The following is a 19,976-nucleotide window of genomic DNA, read 5'->3' as shown; positions in this document are numbered from 1 at the left end:
TCTCACCTGTGAAATATGTGTGTGAATGTCACCTTTAGATGGTAACTTTTTCTCTAACTATAGACCTGACGTATATGTTAGCTCCTAAATATAAGTGCATTGATGCCAGCTTACACTAGTATTCTAGAACGGCATTATATGTGTGCATGCACTTTCCGCTTAATTTAGGCATCTGAATGGTATCCCTGCCTGAAATGGTTATAGAGTTTCTTGTCTCTGGTATGAACTGAATGAAAACATCAGCAGGCAACCATATGCACCTCTAAATACACTTACATAGTAACATAATAACATAGTAGATGATGGCAGAAAAAGACCTGCATGGTCCATCCAGTCTGCCCAACAAGATAAATTCATATGTGCTACTTTTTATTTGTACCTGTCCTCTTCAGGGCACAGACCATATAAGTCTGGCCAGCACTATCCCCGCCTCCCAACCACCAGCCCCGTCTCCCACCACCAACTCTGGCACAGACCGTATAAGTCTGGCCAGCACTATCCCCGCCTCCCAACCACCAGCCCCGCCTCCCACCACCAGCTCTGGCACAGACCATATAAGTCTGCCCAGCACTATCTCCGCCTCCCAACCACCAGCCCCGCCTCCCACCACCCTACTTCTACTACCCTTCCAATATTCTCCCCCCCCCCCCCCCCCCCAGTTTTCCTTCTAGCCCCATGGTCCAATTGGTGAACTTCAGACTCTCCAACCATCTCCTCCCTTCCCCCGCTCTCCATGAACACAAGATGCTTCTCTAACACCCGTTCCCCTCATTAAGAGAATTTGAACTTGCTCTGTACTTGCAGCGTAGTATTACATTTTCCTGTTTAAAAATCTATCCCACAATGCAAACAAAGATGTTCCCATTAGCATCATAGATTCTGATCACAAACCTATTAAGCCTTATTATAGTACACCTGTGATACTGCAACCATCAAACAAACAAAAAAAAAAGGCAGCCAGTCTGTTTACACAGGCGTAGCTTAGCTGAACACGACAGGGGATGAAGCATATTGGGCTATCCTACCGTGTCTGCCCAAGCATGCTAAATAGTACCAGGGATATGCCATATATTTTTTGTATTAATGAAACGTGTGTGAAATGTTTTCACTCAATGATGGAAAAGCTTGCTTTCTGCCACAGCAGTTTTATTAATGTGAGGCGCAAACCCGCCTCATGTCTGCTTCCGCTGTAAAAAGGCCGTGGAACATCTAGCAAACAGTGTTGGATGATAAACTGTACAAGCCTTGCATTTCCTGGCTAGCCAGAGAACACTGATTCATCACTTGTGTTCAGTAGATGGCAGAGGGCAATGCTCGGAAGCTTTCTACTTGCAGGAAAAATTCATCAGCTACCTTTGTTAAAATTGAGGTCAGTCCTCCTGATCCAAGATGGCACATGAGTTAGCACAGAGTATCGGTCGTTGTCTTCTGTTTTGTTTCCTGAAAATAAACTTGCTTCATGGTTAAGCAGACGAGGAAACTGGGGGCATATTCACTGGCCCCTCTATCTTTGATTCTATCACCCCAGACATATTTGAAGTGCTTTATTCAGTGTAGAGCTAATGGTGTAGGTAAAGGCTGTCTCCATTGCTGGTCTGCTTCTGGAGTACTGACTCAGTTGGAGCTGGATGTTTCATTGAGCTCCGGTGTACATACTGTACCTCTTCTGCTGGCTTTTCAGGATGACATTTCAGGTGTTCCCGATGTACTGCTCAGAGGGGTTGTATTATCTGCTCCTACACCAGTCCAACTTATACCACAAACTGAAGGACCTCATGATGGAGGCATTAGTTTGACTGAAGCCTCAACTGGCCCACTAACAGTGGCATGGGAATGGCTATACTAATGTTTCACCCTCAGATTTACTGGGGGGTTACCACAAATGGCATCAGAACAAGAATGGAGGGGCTCACTGGTTAAACCTGCGATTGTAACTTTAGATGTTCTTTGGGCCCTTGAGGAGTCTTCTACTACTTACGAGGAACTACTAGAATGAGTTCAACAATAAGAAATGGTAGTGGTGGAGCAACATTCTCAGGAACTTACAGGGACGCTTCAGAGAATGGAGGCCTCCCATACTTCCAACCAGGCCTAGACTTCAGATAAAGTAGCAGTTCACTGCAAATTAGAAAACCTGGAAAATCAGACCAGGTATTTGAAATAAGATTCCTCAATTTCTCTCTCATTTCTGAACTAATTGATCCACTCCAATAATATTTTCAGGAAACTCTAAAGATTTTTGTTGAAAGTAGAGAGGAGTAGCCTAATGGTTAGTGCAACAGCCTGAGAATCTGGGGAACCAGGTTCAATTCCCACTGCAGCTCCTTGTGACTCTGAGCAAGTCACTTAACCCTCCATTGCCCCAGGTACAAAATATATACCTGTATAAATACATAAACCAGTTTGATTGTAACCACAGAAAGGCAGTATATCAAATCCTATCACCTTTTCCTTTATGCTGTTAATAGAGATTATACTTTTATTTTACAAAGTAGGGTGTTTCACAAGAGCGTAAATTACAAGATACCATAGTATAGACAGTGGGTGACTCAGTAGTTTGGGGAGACTAAAGTGGGTGGGGCTGTTAGGTTATAGGGTGGGGCTAGGGTCAGGTATGGGACAGAGTGGAACAGAACAGAGCAAGTTAAAATCCTTGGAGTGGGGAGGGAGCAACACATATAGACTCTGGACCTTAAAAAGTCCATATCAGTTATGTCTAGTAAAGCTACCCTACTAAATACAAGTTCCTTGAGTAGGCTTGTTTTTACATTATAAGGAACAATTTTGCCTTTTTGCCTTGGGCTTAGATATGGATGTTTACTGTATATTTTGAAGACTCCTGAAGCAGGCGCTTAGACGCCGAAACACAGCTGCTGTGTCGAGTCGATTTTGATATTTTGCAATAAAGACTCTTATCCATCTCTACGTCTCCTTCGTTGTTTGAGAAGAGTCAACTCTCCCTACTTCTCGTCAGCCCATATCTCATTCCATAGAAGTGGCCAGCTGCAAAATAGGAAGTTATGTGGAGCAGGGCCTGCAGGCGAAACAAGGTGCTCTAGTTTGTAACTAGAACCACTGTTCCCTCTAAGCTGAGTGGGAGTCCTTCACCTACAGTCCTGCCAGTGTGGGGTGCTGTTGCACAATCACGTTTTCAGCAGTAAGGGACGGGGCAAGCTCTGCCATTTTCACTGCAGAATCTACTGTTGTGTGTCCTAATTTCTTGTACTGTACCATGCCTTAAGCACTGAAGGAAATGTGATAAATGAAAAACATAGTAACATAGTAGATGACGGCAGAAAAAGACCTGCATGGTCCATCTAGTCTGCCCAACAAGATAAACTCATATGTGCTACTTTTTGTGTATACCTTAACTTGATTTGTATCTGCCATTTTCAGGGCACAGACCATAGAAGTCTGCCCAGTACTAGCCCCGCCTCCCCCACAAGCTCTGCCACCCAATCTCGGCTAAGCTTCTGAGGATCCCTTCCTTCCGAACAGGATTCCTTTATGTTTATCCCACGCATGTTTGAATTCTGTTACTGTTTTCATCTCCACCACCTCCCGAGGGAGGGCATTCCAAGTATCCACCACTCTCTCCGTGAAAAAATACTTCCTGACATTTTTCCTGAGTCTGACCCCCTTCAATCTCGTTTCATGTCCTCTAGTTCTACCACCTTCCCATCTACGGAAAAGGTTCATTTGCGGATTTATACCTTTCAAATATTTGAACATCTGTATCATATCACCTGTTTCTCCTTTCCTCCTGGGTATACATGTTCAGGTCAGCAAGTCTCTCCTCATACGTCTTGTAACGCAAATCCCATACCATTCTTGTAGCTTTTCTAAGCTGATGGATTTCTCATTTCCTAAATAGAAAGGATGGAAAAAAGAATTCTAAATTTTACTGGACCGAAACAGGAAAGGAGACATCACAGTACCCAATCCTAGGAAGACCAACTGACCAGGTATAATACCACTAATTCCCTTTTTCATTGCAATCCCAATTCTCTCTACACCCCCAAAACAAAAACACTTGTCTAAAGTCAAAACTGACAAAACAAAAGTCATAAAAATTAATTCAGAGAAATAAGACCTACACGGTTATCACATGCTAAAAATGAAAGCTTGTCCCCAGTGCAGCTTAGTAAACAGGGCCCTAGGCGAATTACATTCAGGTACAGTAGGTATTTTCCGTAACATAGTAGATGACAGCAGAAAAAGACCTGCATGGTCCATCCAGTCTGCCCAACAAAGATAAACTCATATGTGCTACTTTTTGTGTATACCTTACCTTGATTTGTATCTGTCATTTTCAGGGCACAGACCGTATAAGTCTGCCCAGCACTATCCCCGCCCCCAAACCACCAGCCCCGCATCAGACCGTATAAGTCTGCCCAGCACTATCCCCGCCTCCCACCACCGGCTCTGGCACAGACCGTATAAGTCTGCCCAGCACTATCCCCACGTCCCAACCACCAGCCCCGCCTCCCATTTTTATAGAAATATAGATATGTATATATATTTGTGCAAGTATTCATGCATGCGTATATAGAAAACTACTACTACTACTATACAGTTCGGGTGGTGTGCTCAGAGAGGAAAGGGCGAATTTTGCTGATGTTAAAGAGGAAGAAGCGACAGGTCTTGGCTGTCTGCTGGATATGCGCTGAGAATGAGAGGGAGGAGTCAAAGATGACTCCGAGGTTGCGGGCAGATGAGACGGGGAGGATGAGGATGTTATCAACTGAGATCGAGAGAGAAGGAAGGGGAGAGGTGGGCTTTGGTGGAAAGACGATAAGCTCGGTCTTGGACATGTTCAGTTTCAGGTGGCGGTTGGACATCCATGCAGCGATGTCAGACAAGCAGGCCAATACCTTGGTCTGGGTCTCCACGGTGATGTCTGGTGTGGAGAGATACAACTGGATGTCATCAGCATAAAGATGATAGTGGAAACCATGAGATGAGATCAGTGAGCCCAGGGAAGAGGTGTAGGAGCGGGATGGGGGTGGAGGAAGAACCACGAGAGTGTACTCTGAAGGTGCGGTGAGAGAGATAGGAGGAAAACATGAGTATAGCACAGGCAGATGGAAAATGAATTTGATGTAAAAGACAAAAAAAAACCTGATTTCATGGAGCCATAAAAAGCTGCCTACTCGTATTTCAAATCTTTGGGAAAAAAAAAAAGAATTAATATATATTTTAACAAAAGAGAAATGTAACCTAGTAATAAAACCCAACGGCAAAACAATAATGATAAGAAATAGACAAGTTGATGTTTGAAAGCATCTAAGGAGTACTACCACTTTAAATTACAAAGCAGGTCCAAATCCTTAGCCTCCAGATGCTGGTGTACTGTTTTAAAAAAAACCTATAGCATTTACAAAGTCCTGTGAAATTTCCGGGGGTCCTGTTGATAATGTTCCACCATGCATGACAAGGAACAGGACAGTCTTAATTCTGCCACACTTCTAGTTTTGGAACGGATTCAATAGAGGCAAGATAACAGGTAGAGAGTGAGAAGTCAAGATGGGAGGGGGAAACTTGACCAACTGAAGTTGAATAAAGAATTTCACGCCTAAGCCCTTCTTGACATGCATCATTAACTATTAATAGAGTTTCATTATTTTGTGGCTGTGTCACAATGGGTTTTTCATGAATCTGTCTCTACATGCCTTACTAATTATCCATAAGCTCCTTCAAGGCACTTTTGTGAGTGCCAATCATTTATTGTCAATTTACATAATCAAGAAGGGCTGTTGATAATAAGGGAACACTTCATAGTTAATGCATTAGCATTTTCCTTAAAATCATAGGCACTGACTTGGCAAAGCTGAGGCCTGAATCGTAAGTAAATGTGACACTTTTTATCCATGATAACCAAGAGGAATATTGAACAACTTTCTCTGGAATGAGTTTTCTCGAAACAACAGCAACATATAAATGTTCTTTTGTATCCACCCATTTCACAGTAAAGGAATGCTATTATTTATTTGATTAGGGTTTTTCATGGGGGGGAGGGGTTATATTACAATATCATGTTTTTATAGAACTCATTAAATAACATTAACAGAAAGGCATTCACCTTAAAACAATAGTGGAGGAGTGGCCTAGTGGTTAGGGTGGTGGACTTTGGTCCTGAGGAACTGAGTTCGATTCCCACTTCAGGCACAGGCAGTTCCTTGTGACTCTGGGCAAGTCACTTAACCCTCCATTGCCCCATGTAAGCCGCATTGAGCCTGCCATGAGTGGGAAAGCGCAGGGTACAAATGTAACAAAAATAAAATAGATACTATTGGAGATTCTACATGGAATGTTGCTACTATGGGAGATTCTACATGGAATGTTGCTATTCCACTAGCAACATTCCATCTAGAAGGCTGCGCAGGCTTCTGTTTCTGTGAGTCTGACGTCCTGCACATACGTGCAGGACGTCAGACTCACAGAAGCAGAAGCCTGCGCGGCCACATTGGTGATCTGCAAGGGCAGACTTCTACATGGAATGTTGCTAGTGGAATAGCAACATTCCATGTAGAATCTCAAATAGAAGCAACAGTGGAGGAGTGGCCTAGTGGTTAGGGTGGTGGACTTTGGTCCTGAGGAACTGAGTTCAATTCCCACTTCAGGCACAGGCAGCTCCTTGTGACTCTGGGCAAGTCACTTAACCCTCCATTGCCTGCCGCTTTGAGGCCTGCCATGAGTGGGAAAGCGCGGGGTACAAATGTAACAAAAAAAAAAAATAGTCAAGGACCAGTATAGTCTCAGAGCTATTGTATGTACAAATTTCTTCTCTTTCTTTTCTTATGGTTTGCATGGACTTTTCTTTTACCAATATATGACTACTGCAGCCTCAAACCAGAATGACATCAGCTCTGGATTTTGTCATAATCAATTCAGCCCCATTGCTGTAAGATGCCATTCTTGACTCTGCTGTACGTTACTGATGAAGTGTCTTTGCTCTGTCATCCCTAAGTGGGTGGCAACTGTGCAAATTCACTTCTGTTCCATGAATTAATTGAATCATTAAAAGGAGAATCTGTCTGCATAAGAATTCAATACTTACTGCTGTGCCGATTTTTTTTTAATGAAGAATTCCAGGTTTAGCCTGTGGATGGTGCTAGAATGGGACACAGTTATGGGGGAAAGCAGCAATACTGCAGTAAGGGCCCCTTTTACTAAGCCGCGTAGGCGCCTACGCCGACTGAACCTGCGCCAAATTGGAGTTATCGCCCCAGTTACCGCATGGCCCTTGTGGTAATTTCAATTTTGGCGCGCATCTGAAAAATATTTTTTATTTTCTGACACATGTAACGAAGGCTCGCCAAGTGGCATTTCATCTGCGTAGGTCATTACCGCCCAGATTCTTTACCACTAGGTCTATGGCTGGCAGTAAGGTCTCAGACCTAACATGGACGTGCGGCAATTTTGATTTTACCGCACGTCCATTTTTGGCAAAAAAAGAGGCCTTTTTTTACAGGCACCCAAAACCCGTGCCTACACTACCACAAACCATTTTTCAGCGTGCCTTTGTAAAAGGACCCCTAAATATGGTAATTCTCATGGGAATGAGGACGATCTGTCTAGCATTACAACAGGGATGGGGTCATCTGCACGGTTTTGCCACGGTAACGGTAATAAGGATCGTGGTTTTAGAGGTCTTTTACTAAGCGACTGTAGTGTTTTTAGCTCACGGTAGAAATCAGCTGGCAGTAAACGCCGAGAGAGCCATTTTATTCCTATGGGTATCTCGGCGTTGACCGCCAACTAAAAATGCTACTGCATCTTAGTAAACGATCCCCAGGGATGAGGAGCATTAAAGCAATAATACCTGCAAAATATCAGGGCACTGATTTGTGAAGAACAGCTACTTAAATAACTCAGAACCTTGTGACAATGTTATGTTATTTTAACAGTGCAAGAAAAAAATAGTTTTACTAAACCTAAGCCAACTTGCAAAGTATCTTTTACCTGTTCCAGCAACCGGTACTTCATCTGAAAGGATTTTCTCACTAGATAGGCTTAGCATAGACATAGGAGCCAACCTTTCAAAATTATTGGGGGTGCTAGGTCTAATGAAAATAACCCCTCCCTGGAAACATATAAGGAATTTTTTCAATATTGGGGGTGCTCAAGCACCCACAGAGTTGGCTTCTATGACCACAGATGACCAAAGGACACAACTGAAGCCTAAAACAGTTATGGACTCTTACCTTTTACATGGATTTTAGGTAACGGTGAGCTATGTAATCACTATTTTTCTTGACGATTAAATACATTTTTTTTCTTCAAGCTATGTGAGATTTATTTCTCTGTCTAAATTGGTGAAGTGGGTACAGATGGTGAAAATATGGCATGGACAAGTAAAAGAATGGGAAATATTTTCATTACTGTGTCACCCTGGTGCCCCACATGTCTAGCTGGGAGAGTCAGGGTTCAAGCAAAGTTCTCTTATCTCAGGCAGCCTGGAGCTGGAAGAGCCCCTGAGGTGAAGCCCTCAGCTTCCACAAGAGGAGAGGGGTTTATCCTATTTCCCCACAGATATCAAGGAAGGTTATGGCTTTTTAACTTGATTCTGCTGTGGGAGGTAAATGGCAGAAGATAACCACACAGCCCTTGTTCTGCAGATGGGAAAGTGTCAGGTAGGATGTGCATCTGGCCAAAAACCAGAAACAAAGAAACACATTGGGCCAGATTTGTAAAGCATTTTCCCATACACTCACAATGGGAGAAACCCCTGAGCACATCTGGCCCATTGTTCTGGTCTTTTTTTTTTTTTCCTCAAGTGTAGCTTTTTTAATGAAAATGAAGAGCTTTATTCACAAAAAAAAAAAACCCCAACTTAACTAACCGCATTCAGGATCTGAATTAAAAACAGAATTGAACTGCAGAGCTGACTGAGGGTTTTCTCACTTTTGCATATTCATTGATTATTTCACTCTGATTTACCTGACAGACTTTCAAAATGTATACAGATGACTGAAGAGGAAAAATAGGACCTCTCAGAGGACTTATATCATGATTTTCCACAGCATAAAATCCTGAGAATGGCTATGCGTATGTTCTAGAACTGAGGAGGTTATTAAGAAACATTTAGCTACCTCAGAGTTATTAAGGGGCCCTTGTACAGAGCGGCGGTAAGCTCAACGCGGTCTTACCGCTTGCTCTTCTGGGACAACCGTCGGCCCAACGCAGCCACTGGCGGTAGTCCTGCCCCGAGTGCATGCCATGGGTGGTAGTAAGGGCTCCCCACTGCATGGCCACATAGTAAGAGTTCTCTCATCACGTGGCCATTTTTGTTTGGCTGGGCTTTTACCGGCTACAGAAAAAAGGGCCCTGGCGCGTGGGAAAATGGCCCCTGCCGCTACCGCAGGGCCCTTTTTCCCACAGCTTAGTAAAAGGTCCCCTAAAAATGCACAAGAAGCAGCATTTTTTGGAAGCAAGAATGGTCTAGATCACCGTTTCTCAAGTCCAGTCCTCGAGTACCCCTTGCCAGTCAAGTTTTCAGGATATCCACAATGAATGTGCAAGAACTTGATTTACATACATTGCCTCCATCATATGCAAATCTCTTTCATGCATATTCATTGTGGATATCTTGAAAACCTGACTGGGAAGGCCTATTCCAGGACCGGACTTGGGAAACACTGGTCTAGATAGAGGGAGCAGAAGGGATAAACTCAGAAGTAATTTAGAAAGTATTTCTTCCCAGGAGAAACAGTGGATACATGGAACAGCCTTCCTATAGCCTGGAACAAACACTGAGGATCCTTATTCAGTTTTCAGTTTTGCTCAAGCCTTTTCAGTAGTAGCTTGAGGGGAGTTACATTGAGGTACTGTAGGTATTTCCTTGACCACGCAGGACTTCACCATCTAAGGGTCTCTTTTACTAATCTTCGTTAGGCAGATACCCCCCGATTCCATAGAGGTCACCCAAATTTGTGCACTGAGCTCAGATACACTTGCAAAACTAATTGGTCAATTGGGTGCGTACAACTAATTATTGGCATTAATTGGAGTTAATTGGCACTAATTTGGACTGATAATGTACATCTGCCTACATGCTATTCTATAAGGCTCCACACTCAAAGTGTCTTGTACAGAGGTCAAATAGGGTCTGTCCCAGTATGTCAGTACTTATGTTCTTAATATATAAAACCAATACATAATAGAACAGAGAAAGGAACGACAAAACTAATGGGAAAGGGGAGAGCTCAGAAAGATTACAAGAAAAGAAGGTCACTGGACCCTATCTGCCCCACGCTGCCCCTAACCTAGGGGTCCTTTTACTAAGGTGCGCCAGGGACGTAGCTATGGGGGGCCACAGGGGCCTGGGCCCCCGCAAATTTCATCTGGGACCCTGATTTGGCTGGCGGGGGTCCCCTACACCAGACAACTGAAGCCTTCTTCAGCGCCAGTCTCCAGCGCAGCCGCGTTCACTGCCTGCCCCCTGCTCTTCTTTCTTCTTGCTCCTCCTGTGCACGGGCCGGCGGTAGTCCCGGTGGGTCTCCGGCCCCCCAACCCACCTCCAGCACTTGGAGTTTCTCCCTTATATGGTTTGAAGCCCCGCCCAGCACATCCCAGGACACACTGGGCAGGGCTGGGTGCTGCCATTTTGCAGTTGGCGCCGATGGAAGAAGAAGAAGGCCATCTCCCTCCTCCAACCCAAAGTAGGGGGAGGGTAATGGCCACTAGATCACCAGGTGGGGGGGGGGGATTGACCGCGGCACACTGGGCCACCAAGGATGTCTGAGGAATGCGGGAGGGGAGTTGGGGGACAAAAGACCTGTTTCGCCTGGCTCAGGGCAGGGGTAGTTGGGGTCTGTTGGTCCCATGGACCTCCAGCCCCTGTGTTTGACAGGTCTGGGCTTTGACAGCCTAGATCTGTCAGACAAGTGCGGGAGGATTCCTCCTGCACTTCTACCCCATGATCAGAGAGAATTGCATGCTTAAATTTGCATGCAATTATCTCTGATCATAGGTGCGGTAAACCCCGCGCTGTTCCAGCGCTATTTTTAGAGCACTGTTTGGAACAGCGCGGGGCTTTTGATCATCTGCCTGTCAGAGCTTAAATTTTGTTTTGAGAATCTCTCTCCCATATTTTCCTATGTTGTTAATGCACACATGTACCAAGGCAGACGGTTCTACCTCAGCACTATGTAAAATCTTATCTAAGTGCCGCATGATGTCCATTGCACTAGGCAGGCAAGTGGCCAAGCAATCCTCACACCCACCAGCCACACAGATATCTACATGCCTAATAATTGAATCTCCAGGTAAAACAGCCATCAAAATGCTTCCCTCCTGGACAGAAACCCCTGGAGAGACATTTTGAGTTCAAGGGGATACTGAATCCCCTAAAAGGCAGGTCTTGGCTGCAGGATCGCTTCCTGCCTCACCAGGACAGTTCAGGTTACTTGTGAAGCTGTTTATTATGTTCTAAAATCTGGAAACACAATTCAGAACTAAATAGTATTAGAGAAATAATTAAAATCTCAGGACGTGGCAGTCAAAGGATGCAGCATACTGTGTTCAGGGACATATCTTACCAGAAAACTAGGTTAACATATTAATTCAGTTAGCAAAAATGGAACATGTGCATAATTCTGCAGGGTCTTTTAAAGCTCCAAGATTTGTTACCAAAATGCAACTATTTATTATTTTTAGGTGCTCATTTTCAAAGCACATAGACTTGCAAAGTTAAATAGTAAGTCTATATGCTTTGAAAATGAGGTCTGCATGTATTTTTAATGCCATTCACTTGAACGTCCATGAATATCCAGTACTCTGACTTCCACTTCTAATTCCTTTTTTTTTTTCTTTCAAAATCCCTTGTCTTCTTTCTTTGTTCATACGTCTAAATGCTTCACATACTGTGAATGGGAAGATAACAAGACAATTGCATTCCACTGAATAAAACTGGTTAATAAAGAGGCAGCATTTATGTCTGATCCCAGCAAATCACTGTGGGATCTGGTCACCAATAAAGATAGGACGCACACAGTATCTGCAAATGTTCAAATTGTCTGTGTGTGCTGTTAGACAGGATTGGGAGAGGCAATCTGCAAGTATCTCAGAGAAAAGTGTGGTTAATAGAGCACCAATCATACAGGTAACTACATAGCTAGAAGGAAGTTGTTTTATTGATCATTACAGAGGTCTGCATATAAAGATCCACTGATTTGCATTAGACTCCATTCAGCAGTGTGAAAAAAAAAACAAAGTCTGCAGAAAGAAAGAAAGAAAGAAAAAAAAAAAAAAAAAAAAGCTTATTAACAAAATGACAGCCAAGGGGACAAGGAAGGGGCAGATGGGCCATTAACCATGTGAGCACATCACAGACCCAACAGCAACACCAGAGAACTGCCACTGTTAAATAGATTTGCAAAATAATACACCATTCTTTCATTTACCCTGATTCCTTTTGATCCTGGGAAGGGAAAATGTAGAAGGGAGAAAACAAATAGCAGCTGTTATAAAAGCAGATGTTTGCATAATGGTCTGTTCCATCACCCCTATGTTGAAATCGATATTATTCTAAACCATGTGCAAGGTGCATGCTCCTGCAGAGGGAGGGAGCCTGTCTCTCTGGAGAGTTAGACAAGGAGGTTGCACTGCCTGAGCTACCCGCATCATGCCCTTCTATAGATCCAGCCAGCTCTGGCTGTAAACTCCAGGGAGGTTATGCAGGCAAACCTAAATGGAATCCACTCCACTTTCCATCTGGGGAACCTTCACTCCAAACAAGTGCAGTGAGTAAGATGGTTCTAAATTAAGCAATTAAACAGGAATCTCAACAGCTGTGACTAGGATGACTGGTTCTGATAGAACTTAAGCACTGAGGTTAAGTACCACCTACCATTGCATGGGCTGTACAGAATTCATTAGCTCATCAAGGGTAATCAAGTCCCCCTGCTGCCAAGGAAGTGTGTGTGACTGTGTTTGTGGCTTGGAAAATAAGCAAAGAGTTTTGTACTCATTAGGAATGTCCTCCCTGGTATAATGAAAAGCACCAGCTTATCTGGGAGTGAGAGTGAAAGCACCCTGCCCCATCAGACTGCAAGCCCTAATCAAAGACAGAACAATTTGCATGTCACATTTGGCAGGAAAAGAAAACATGCATCAAAGCCTTTAAAAAGGATATTCATAGCATGCAGGAGATACTCCAGTAACAACATCCACCCTGCCTACAGAGCCACCCACAAGTCCATGGTTACCCAAATAAGTACAGCAGTGGTTGCCAAAACTGTCTTGAAGGAACCCTAGCCAATCAGGTTTTCTGGATATCTGCAATGAATATTCATGAGTTTGATCTGCATGCAATGCTTCCATTGCAGGCTGTAAGTGCTTCCACATTAAGAGCCCTGTTTACTAAGAGGCGCGTTAGCGTTTTTAGCATGTGCTAAGCATTAGCTCACGCTAACCATGTAGATGCCCATAATATTCCTCTGGGTGTCTACACGGTTAGCGTGCGCTAATTTTTAGCATGCACTAAAAATGCTAGTTCACCTTAGTAAACAGGGCCCTAAGTTTTTTTTAGGTACCATGCACTAATGACAACATGAATGCAAGCAAGGGCATAACCACGGGTGGGCCTGGACAGGCCCAGGCCCAGCCACTTTTGCTCCAGGCCCGCCCAGCCTCTTCTGCCCGCTCTCCCCGTCCGCATGGTCTGCTCACTTTTACTGCCCTGAAGCGCCTTTCTCCCTCCAGTACCGGCGATTCCCATAGCCAGTCTTCTGCCAGCGCGCGTCCCGCCTTTTCTGCAACTTTCTGTGTCCCACCTTTGCGGAAAACAGGAAGTTGCGGAGTAGGCGGGACGCACCTGAGAAGAGGCTTCGACGACATGCGCTGGCAGAAGGCTGGCTATGGGAATCGCCGGTGCTGGAGGGAGAACGGCGCTTCAGGTCAGTAAAAATGACCAGAACTGACCATGTGCAGGGGGTTATCTCGGGGGGGGGGGGGGGGTAGCGGGTGGAGAGGAAATGTGAGGCCTGTGCCCACCCAGTCCACCTCCAGGCCCATCTAAAAATTGAACTCTGGCTACGCTGCTGAATGCAAGACCTGCAAATCAACAAAGAAAAAAAACCTAAAAAGTGCCATGTTTAAATCTGGACTTAGCATGCAGGAAAGTCCCACATTAAAATGCATTAAGCTCAGATTTTATCACACTTTAGTAGGGCCCTTTAAATTGCTCAAAAGTCCCCTACACCCACCCCTACCTCATCTTCTAAATGCTATTTTTTTTTTTTTAAATCACTGTACAAACTTTCCCACGCAAAAAGCGTTTGTAAAATAACAGTGCTGCTTTTTGCTTAAGAGATCACGTCATTTAACTTCTGTACATATTTATTATTTGTCTATTTAATAATTAGGATTTATTTGCCACTTTTCTGAAGAAATTCACCCCAGGCGGTGTAACATGTAACATAGTAACATAGTAGATGACAGCAGATAAAGACCTGAATGGTCCATCCAGTCTGCCCAACAAGATGAACTCATTACAAAAGGTATGATGTGATACTTAATAAGTATGCCTGACCTTGATTTGTCCTTGCCATTTTCATGGCATAGATCGTAGAAGTCTGCCCAGCACGATCCTTGTTCTAAAACTTCAGAAGTTGCCATCGAAGCCCCAGAAAAGCTCCAGTCCAATCCATTCAAATCTTTTCAACCACAATCAGGGCACAGACTGTAGAAGTCTACCTAGCACTTGCCTTGTTCTCCAAACTTCTGAAGCTCAATCTGTCTAACCACAATCAGGGCACAGACCGTAGAAGTCTGCCCAGCACTGACTTTGCTTCCCAATTACCTGTGTTGCCACCTAACCTCCGCTAAGCTTCTTTGGATCCATTCCTTACAACAGGATTCCTTGGTGTTTATCCCACACATTAACGTTTTCATCTCCACCCGTCTCGCGGGAGGGCATTCCAGGTATCTACCACCCTCTCAGTGAAAAAATGCTTCCTGACATTATTCCTTAGTCGGCCTCCTTTCCATTTCAATTCATGTCCTCTAATTCTACCACCTTCCCGTCTCTGGAAAAGGTTTGCTTGTGGATTAATACCTTTCAAATACTTGAACATCTGCATCATATCGCCCCTGTTTCTCCTTCCCTCCAGAGTATACATGTTCAGGTCATCAAGTCTCTCCTCGTATGTCTTGCTACGCAAACCCCATACCATTTTTGTCGTTCTATGAACCGCCTCAAGTCTTTTTACACCCTTAGCAAGATATGGCCTCCTCCAAAACTGAACACAATACTCCAAGTGGAGCCTCACCAACGACTTGTACAGGGGTATCGACACCTCCTTCTTCTGGTTATACCCCTCTCTATGCAGCCTAGCATCCTTCTGGCCACGGCCACCGCCTTGTCACATTGTTTCATCACCTCGAGATCCTCAGACACCATCACCTCAAGATGCCTCTCTTGAGTCGAGCTTAACCGAGTAAGAACATAGTAAATGACGGTAGATAAAGACCTGAACGGTTCATCCAGTCTGCCTAACAAGATAAACTCATTTTTTCTCTCCCCTCCTATCTGGTACATCTCTTTTGTATTTCTGCACCCCAAGTGCATCACTCTGCACTTCTTGGTATTAAATTTTAACTAAACAAAAGCAAAAATGTACTCTGAAATGGCATAAATCATGGCGGAAAATTGTAAGCCACATTGAGCCTGCAAATAGGTGGGAAAATGTGGGATACAAATGCAACAAATAAATAAATAAAATATAAACAAAAGACAAAAAAATTTATATATAATTCTATATCTTCTTAAAAACAAATTTTTGTAGTGCTCAGACCAAGTGCATTATAATCAACATAGGAGCAACTCCGAAATAATCCACCCTTCCACAATCTTTGCACAGTCTTCCCTGTCTCCCTAACAACTCTCAAGTAAATTGCAGTTATCTCAATGTCAAGTAAAAAGTTCACTTATCTGCAGGGATGAAGGTCTCACAGTACATCTTCTGGTGCGATGGTTCCTATTCAGAGGCAACTCCTACATGATCCAAACTCAGGGCCTTGTTTACTAAGGCTTTTTTAACAAGCCTACAATTAGTACATGCACTAACTGTTTAGGCATCCATAGGGATATTATAGACACGTACACGGTTAAAGCGCATACCCTGTTAACCCTATAACGTGGTTTAGTAAACAGAGCCCTAAGTGTCCAAACTTCCCAGTGTTCTGAATCTTCTCAATTCCAAATATGTCCTTCAAAGCGTTCACAGAATTCTTCTCTCAAATTGTCCTGATGTGTTGTCAAATCTTCTCATTATTCTTTGTTCCCTACATGGCGATCTGGTTCAAAGAGGAAGGAGAAGAGAATAGGTAGATGCTGGACTGGGGTGGGGTTGGGGGGGAAGAGACTGAACCAGGGGAGAGAGGCTAGGGACGCTGGACCAACAAAGGTATAGAGAGAAATGCTCCACCAAGGAGGGTGGGGTGCAGGAGGAAGGGAAGAGAGAGGAGTGAAGCAGAAACACAGGAGAGATGCTGATCATGGAGGAAACCTAGGGGCAGGGACACAGAAGGGCGATACTGGACACAAAAAGAGGGATAGAGACACAGAGAAGAGATGCTGAGCATAGGGAGAGACACAGAGGGGAGACGCAGGACAGGATGGATAGGGACACACATGAAAGATGGATGGTGGACATATAGAGAGACTCTGGAGAGAGTTTTAAAAAAGCAGAAGACACTAGGACCAAATAGTTGTTCAGACAACAAAGGTAGGAAAAAAGTATTTTCTTCTTAATTCATTAACTGGAATATGCCAGCTTTGGGAAATGTCATCCACTCCCTCCTCCGTCCCCACCACTTAGGGAGTGATGACGTTTTAGGGGGTCCACCTCAATTTTTCTGCCTGGGACACCTTCCATCCTAGCTACACCACTGACTGCTACCCATCCACCAGGAAGAGGGGGGAAAGGGGAAAGTTCCCTCTCCTTCCATCTAGGGACAGGCAACACATCCTGGGCACTCCAACTCAGGGGGCTCCCTTATATTGCGATTCCAGTTAATGAAATATTCTGTGCATACTAGGGTCACAAACTGAAAGTCGTGCCCTTAATATCAACTTCATCTTATGTCTGTGGAGGGGAAATGGTTAGTGCAGTGGCCTGAGAACCAGGGGAAACGGGGTTGATTCCCATTGCAGCTCCTTGTGACTTAGGAACTTAACCCTCCATTGCCCCAGGTACAAACTAAGTACCTGTTTATAATATCTAAACTGCTTTGACTGTAACCACAGAACGGCAGTATATCAAATCCCATCCCCTTTCCCTTTCTAAAATCTGGCTCTATCAAGTTACTTTAATACCAAAGCAATGTTTGGTTTTGGCATGCTTGTTAGAAATAGGGTTGGCCCATCCTGGAAAGTCTCCTGTTTTCTTTCAATGTTCAGTGGTGGTCTGGCAAATGGTTCACTAATACACCACAAAGAGTACGACAGTGTGATGGCTGGTGTGGATGCATAATTGTACGCCGCCTTGAGTGAATTCCTTCCAAAAGGCAGTAAATAAATCCTAATAAATAATAATAATAATAATTGCAGTAGCCTGATATCTTAAGGTTCATAATAGATTGCATGTCAACCTAGCAGCATGAGGCTAGGGAGTATTTATTTTATTTATTTATTAGGATTTATTTACCGCCTTTTTGAAGGAATTCACTCAAGGCGGTGTACAGTAAGAACAGATCCAACATGAGCAATAGGCAATTACAGCAGTAAAAATATTCAAATAACAATACAAAGTATGGCATAGTATACTACTTCGAAGTATGCTTGCTTACTTAACATTAGCACATTTCCTGCTGCTCATATTTATAGGTTTAATAACACTAGGATGAATGCACATGTAATATACTAATGAGTAGCTCCATTCCACTCTTCCTTTTGATCATCTCCTTGTAAAGGATCTGTCCTAGTCATAAATACCTCTTGGTAAAAGAATTATAATTGTTACATAACAATCTTATGAATTGATTTACTAAGCTGTGCTAAATATTGGAAAGTCTCTTTATTCCCAATGGGCTTATTTAGTAGCTGTGCACTTAGTTCAAATTAGCATGCGTTCATGTGTATTAACACATAACACATTAATGTGCCAAAAATTAGCAGTTAGGCACATATGTGCACTAGGTGCTGTAGCGCATACGTGCAAGGAGGGTATACCTGTGTGTGGAGCAAGGGCAGGCCATAGGTGTGTTGTTAAGCAACACATACAACTCATAGAATATTCTCAGTTGTGTGTGTTGGATGGTGCATGTAGGCCAGTGTTGTGCCGCAGCTGATCCCCGGGTGTGCCGTGGGGGTTGAGCCTGTCCCGGAATTGCCCAGCTTCAAGTGGGTGCTCCACCATACTACCCTTTCCACCTGTAGCAGCTGCCAGGCCGGCGGTACCATGCTGGTCCCTGTCCTCCTCATCTCCCTCCTGCTGCTGCTGCCAGCTGCAGACGGACTTGAATGCAGCTCTCTTTTGAACTGCTGGTAAATCCTCCTGAACACGCTAACTTTGCGAAACATGGACCATGTCGAGGATAGAACATCTTATTACTGAGGACTGAGTACGTGATCTTTGGAACAGTATTTTTATGACTTTTGGATTTGTAATGTTTGGGAACTAGACTCACTTGGAAGCACAGCAGAAGGAAAATGCATTGCACAAACTGGACTGTTGGCTGTGAGGATTACACCTTTGGGTTGAGAATCATCACAGCACCTTAAGATAAGTAACACTCTTCCCCAGTTGCTACAGTTTTTTGCTTTTGGATATTGCACAACAAGTGTCTTATTTGTTAGGTTTGAAGGGCTGGAGTGCGGTGCTATGATGTGGTATTTGATGTCATTACAACTACCTAAGACTCCGGTCTGTGTAATGCACTATAAAAACTGAGCACCCATCACATTTTTACATTTTAATGTTTGCTTCTTTCAGTTTGTTTTAGAGAACGTTTTGCATTTCTTTTGTTCTTGGAGTCACATTGATCGGCACCTAACACTTGAGAATCATGCGAATAACATAACCAAAAGGATGTTTCACTCAATGTGGAAATTAAAAAGAGTAAGACCATTTTTTCCAAGGAATGTCTTCCGCAATTTGGTACAATCATTGGTACTCAGTCATCTGGACTATTGCAATTCACATTACGCCGGCTGCAAAGAACAAGTACTCAAAAAACTCCAAACAGCCCAGAACACGGCAGCCAGACTAATATTCGGAAAACCAAAATATGAAAGTGTGAAACCCCTACGAGAGAAACTACACTGGCTCCCACTTAAAGAACGAATCACGTTCAAAGTATGTACCCTAGTTCATAAAATCATCCATGGTGTTGCCCCAGCCTACATGTCAGACCTAATAGACCTACCATCCAGGAATGCAAAAAAAACCTTCTCACACATTCCTTAATCTTCATTTTCCCAACTGCAAAGGTCTAAAATACAAATTAATGCACGCATCTACCTTCTCCTATATGAGCACGCAACTCTGGAACGCGCTACCACGCAATCTGAAAGCAACCTATGAACTGACCAACTTCCGCAAACTATTGAAGACTTATCTCTTTGACAAGATATACCACAAAGATCAACACGTGTAAAAAATCTCCAAATACACCCAGAAACATCTTACAGCGTCTAATGTCTTCTGCTATACCACTATCTTGTATTTCATTACCATGTAACCCAAAATCCTTCTGTAAAACCAAATGTATATTCTCTTCTTATTTCCAGTATCCATGATGTATTGTAAGCCACGTTGAGCCTGCAAAGAGGTGGGGAAACGTGGGATACAAATGCAATAAATAAATAAATAATAAATAAATTGGTTTTGAGGTTTCTGGATTATCGTAGTCCCAGCTTAATTGTGCAAAAATGGAGTAAATTTTCTTGTCTCTAGCAGTCGGTGGCAGGGAGCACTGATTCCTACAGTCTGCTCACACCAACCCTGGAGCCTTCTATCTGACACTTC

The sequence above is a fragment of the Microcaecilia unicolor genome, chromosome 7 (assembly GCF_901765095.1).
Source record: "Microcaecilia unicolor chromosome 7, aMicUni1.1, whole genome shotgun sequence".
NCBI lineage: Eukaryota > Metazoa > Chordata > Amphibia > Gymnophiona > Siphonopidae > Microcaecilia > Microcaecilia unicolor.
This window is presented reverse-complemented; position numbering follows the sequence as displayed.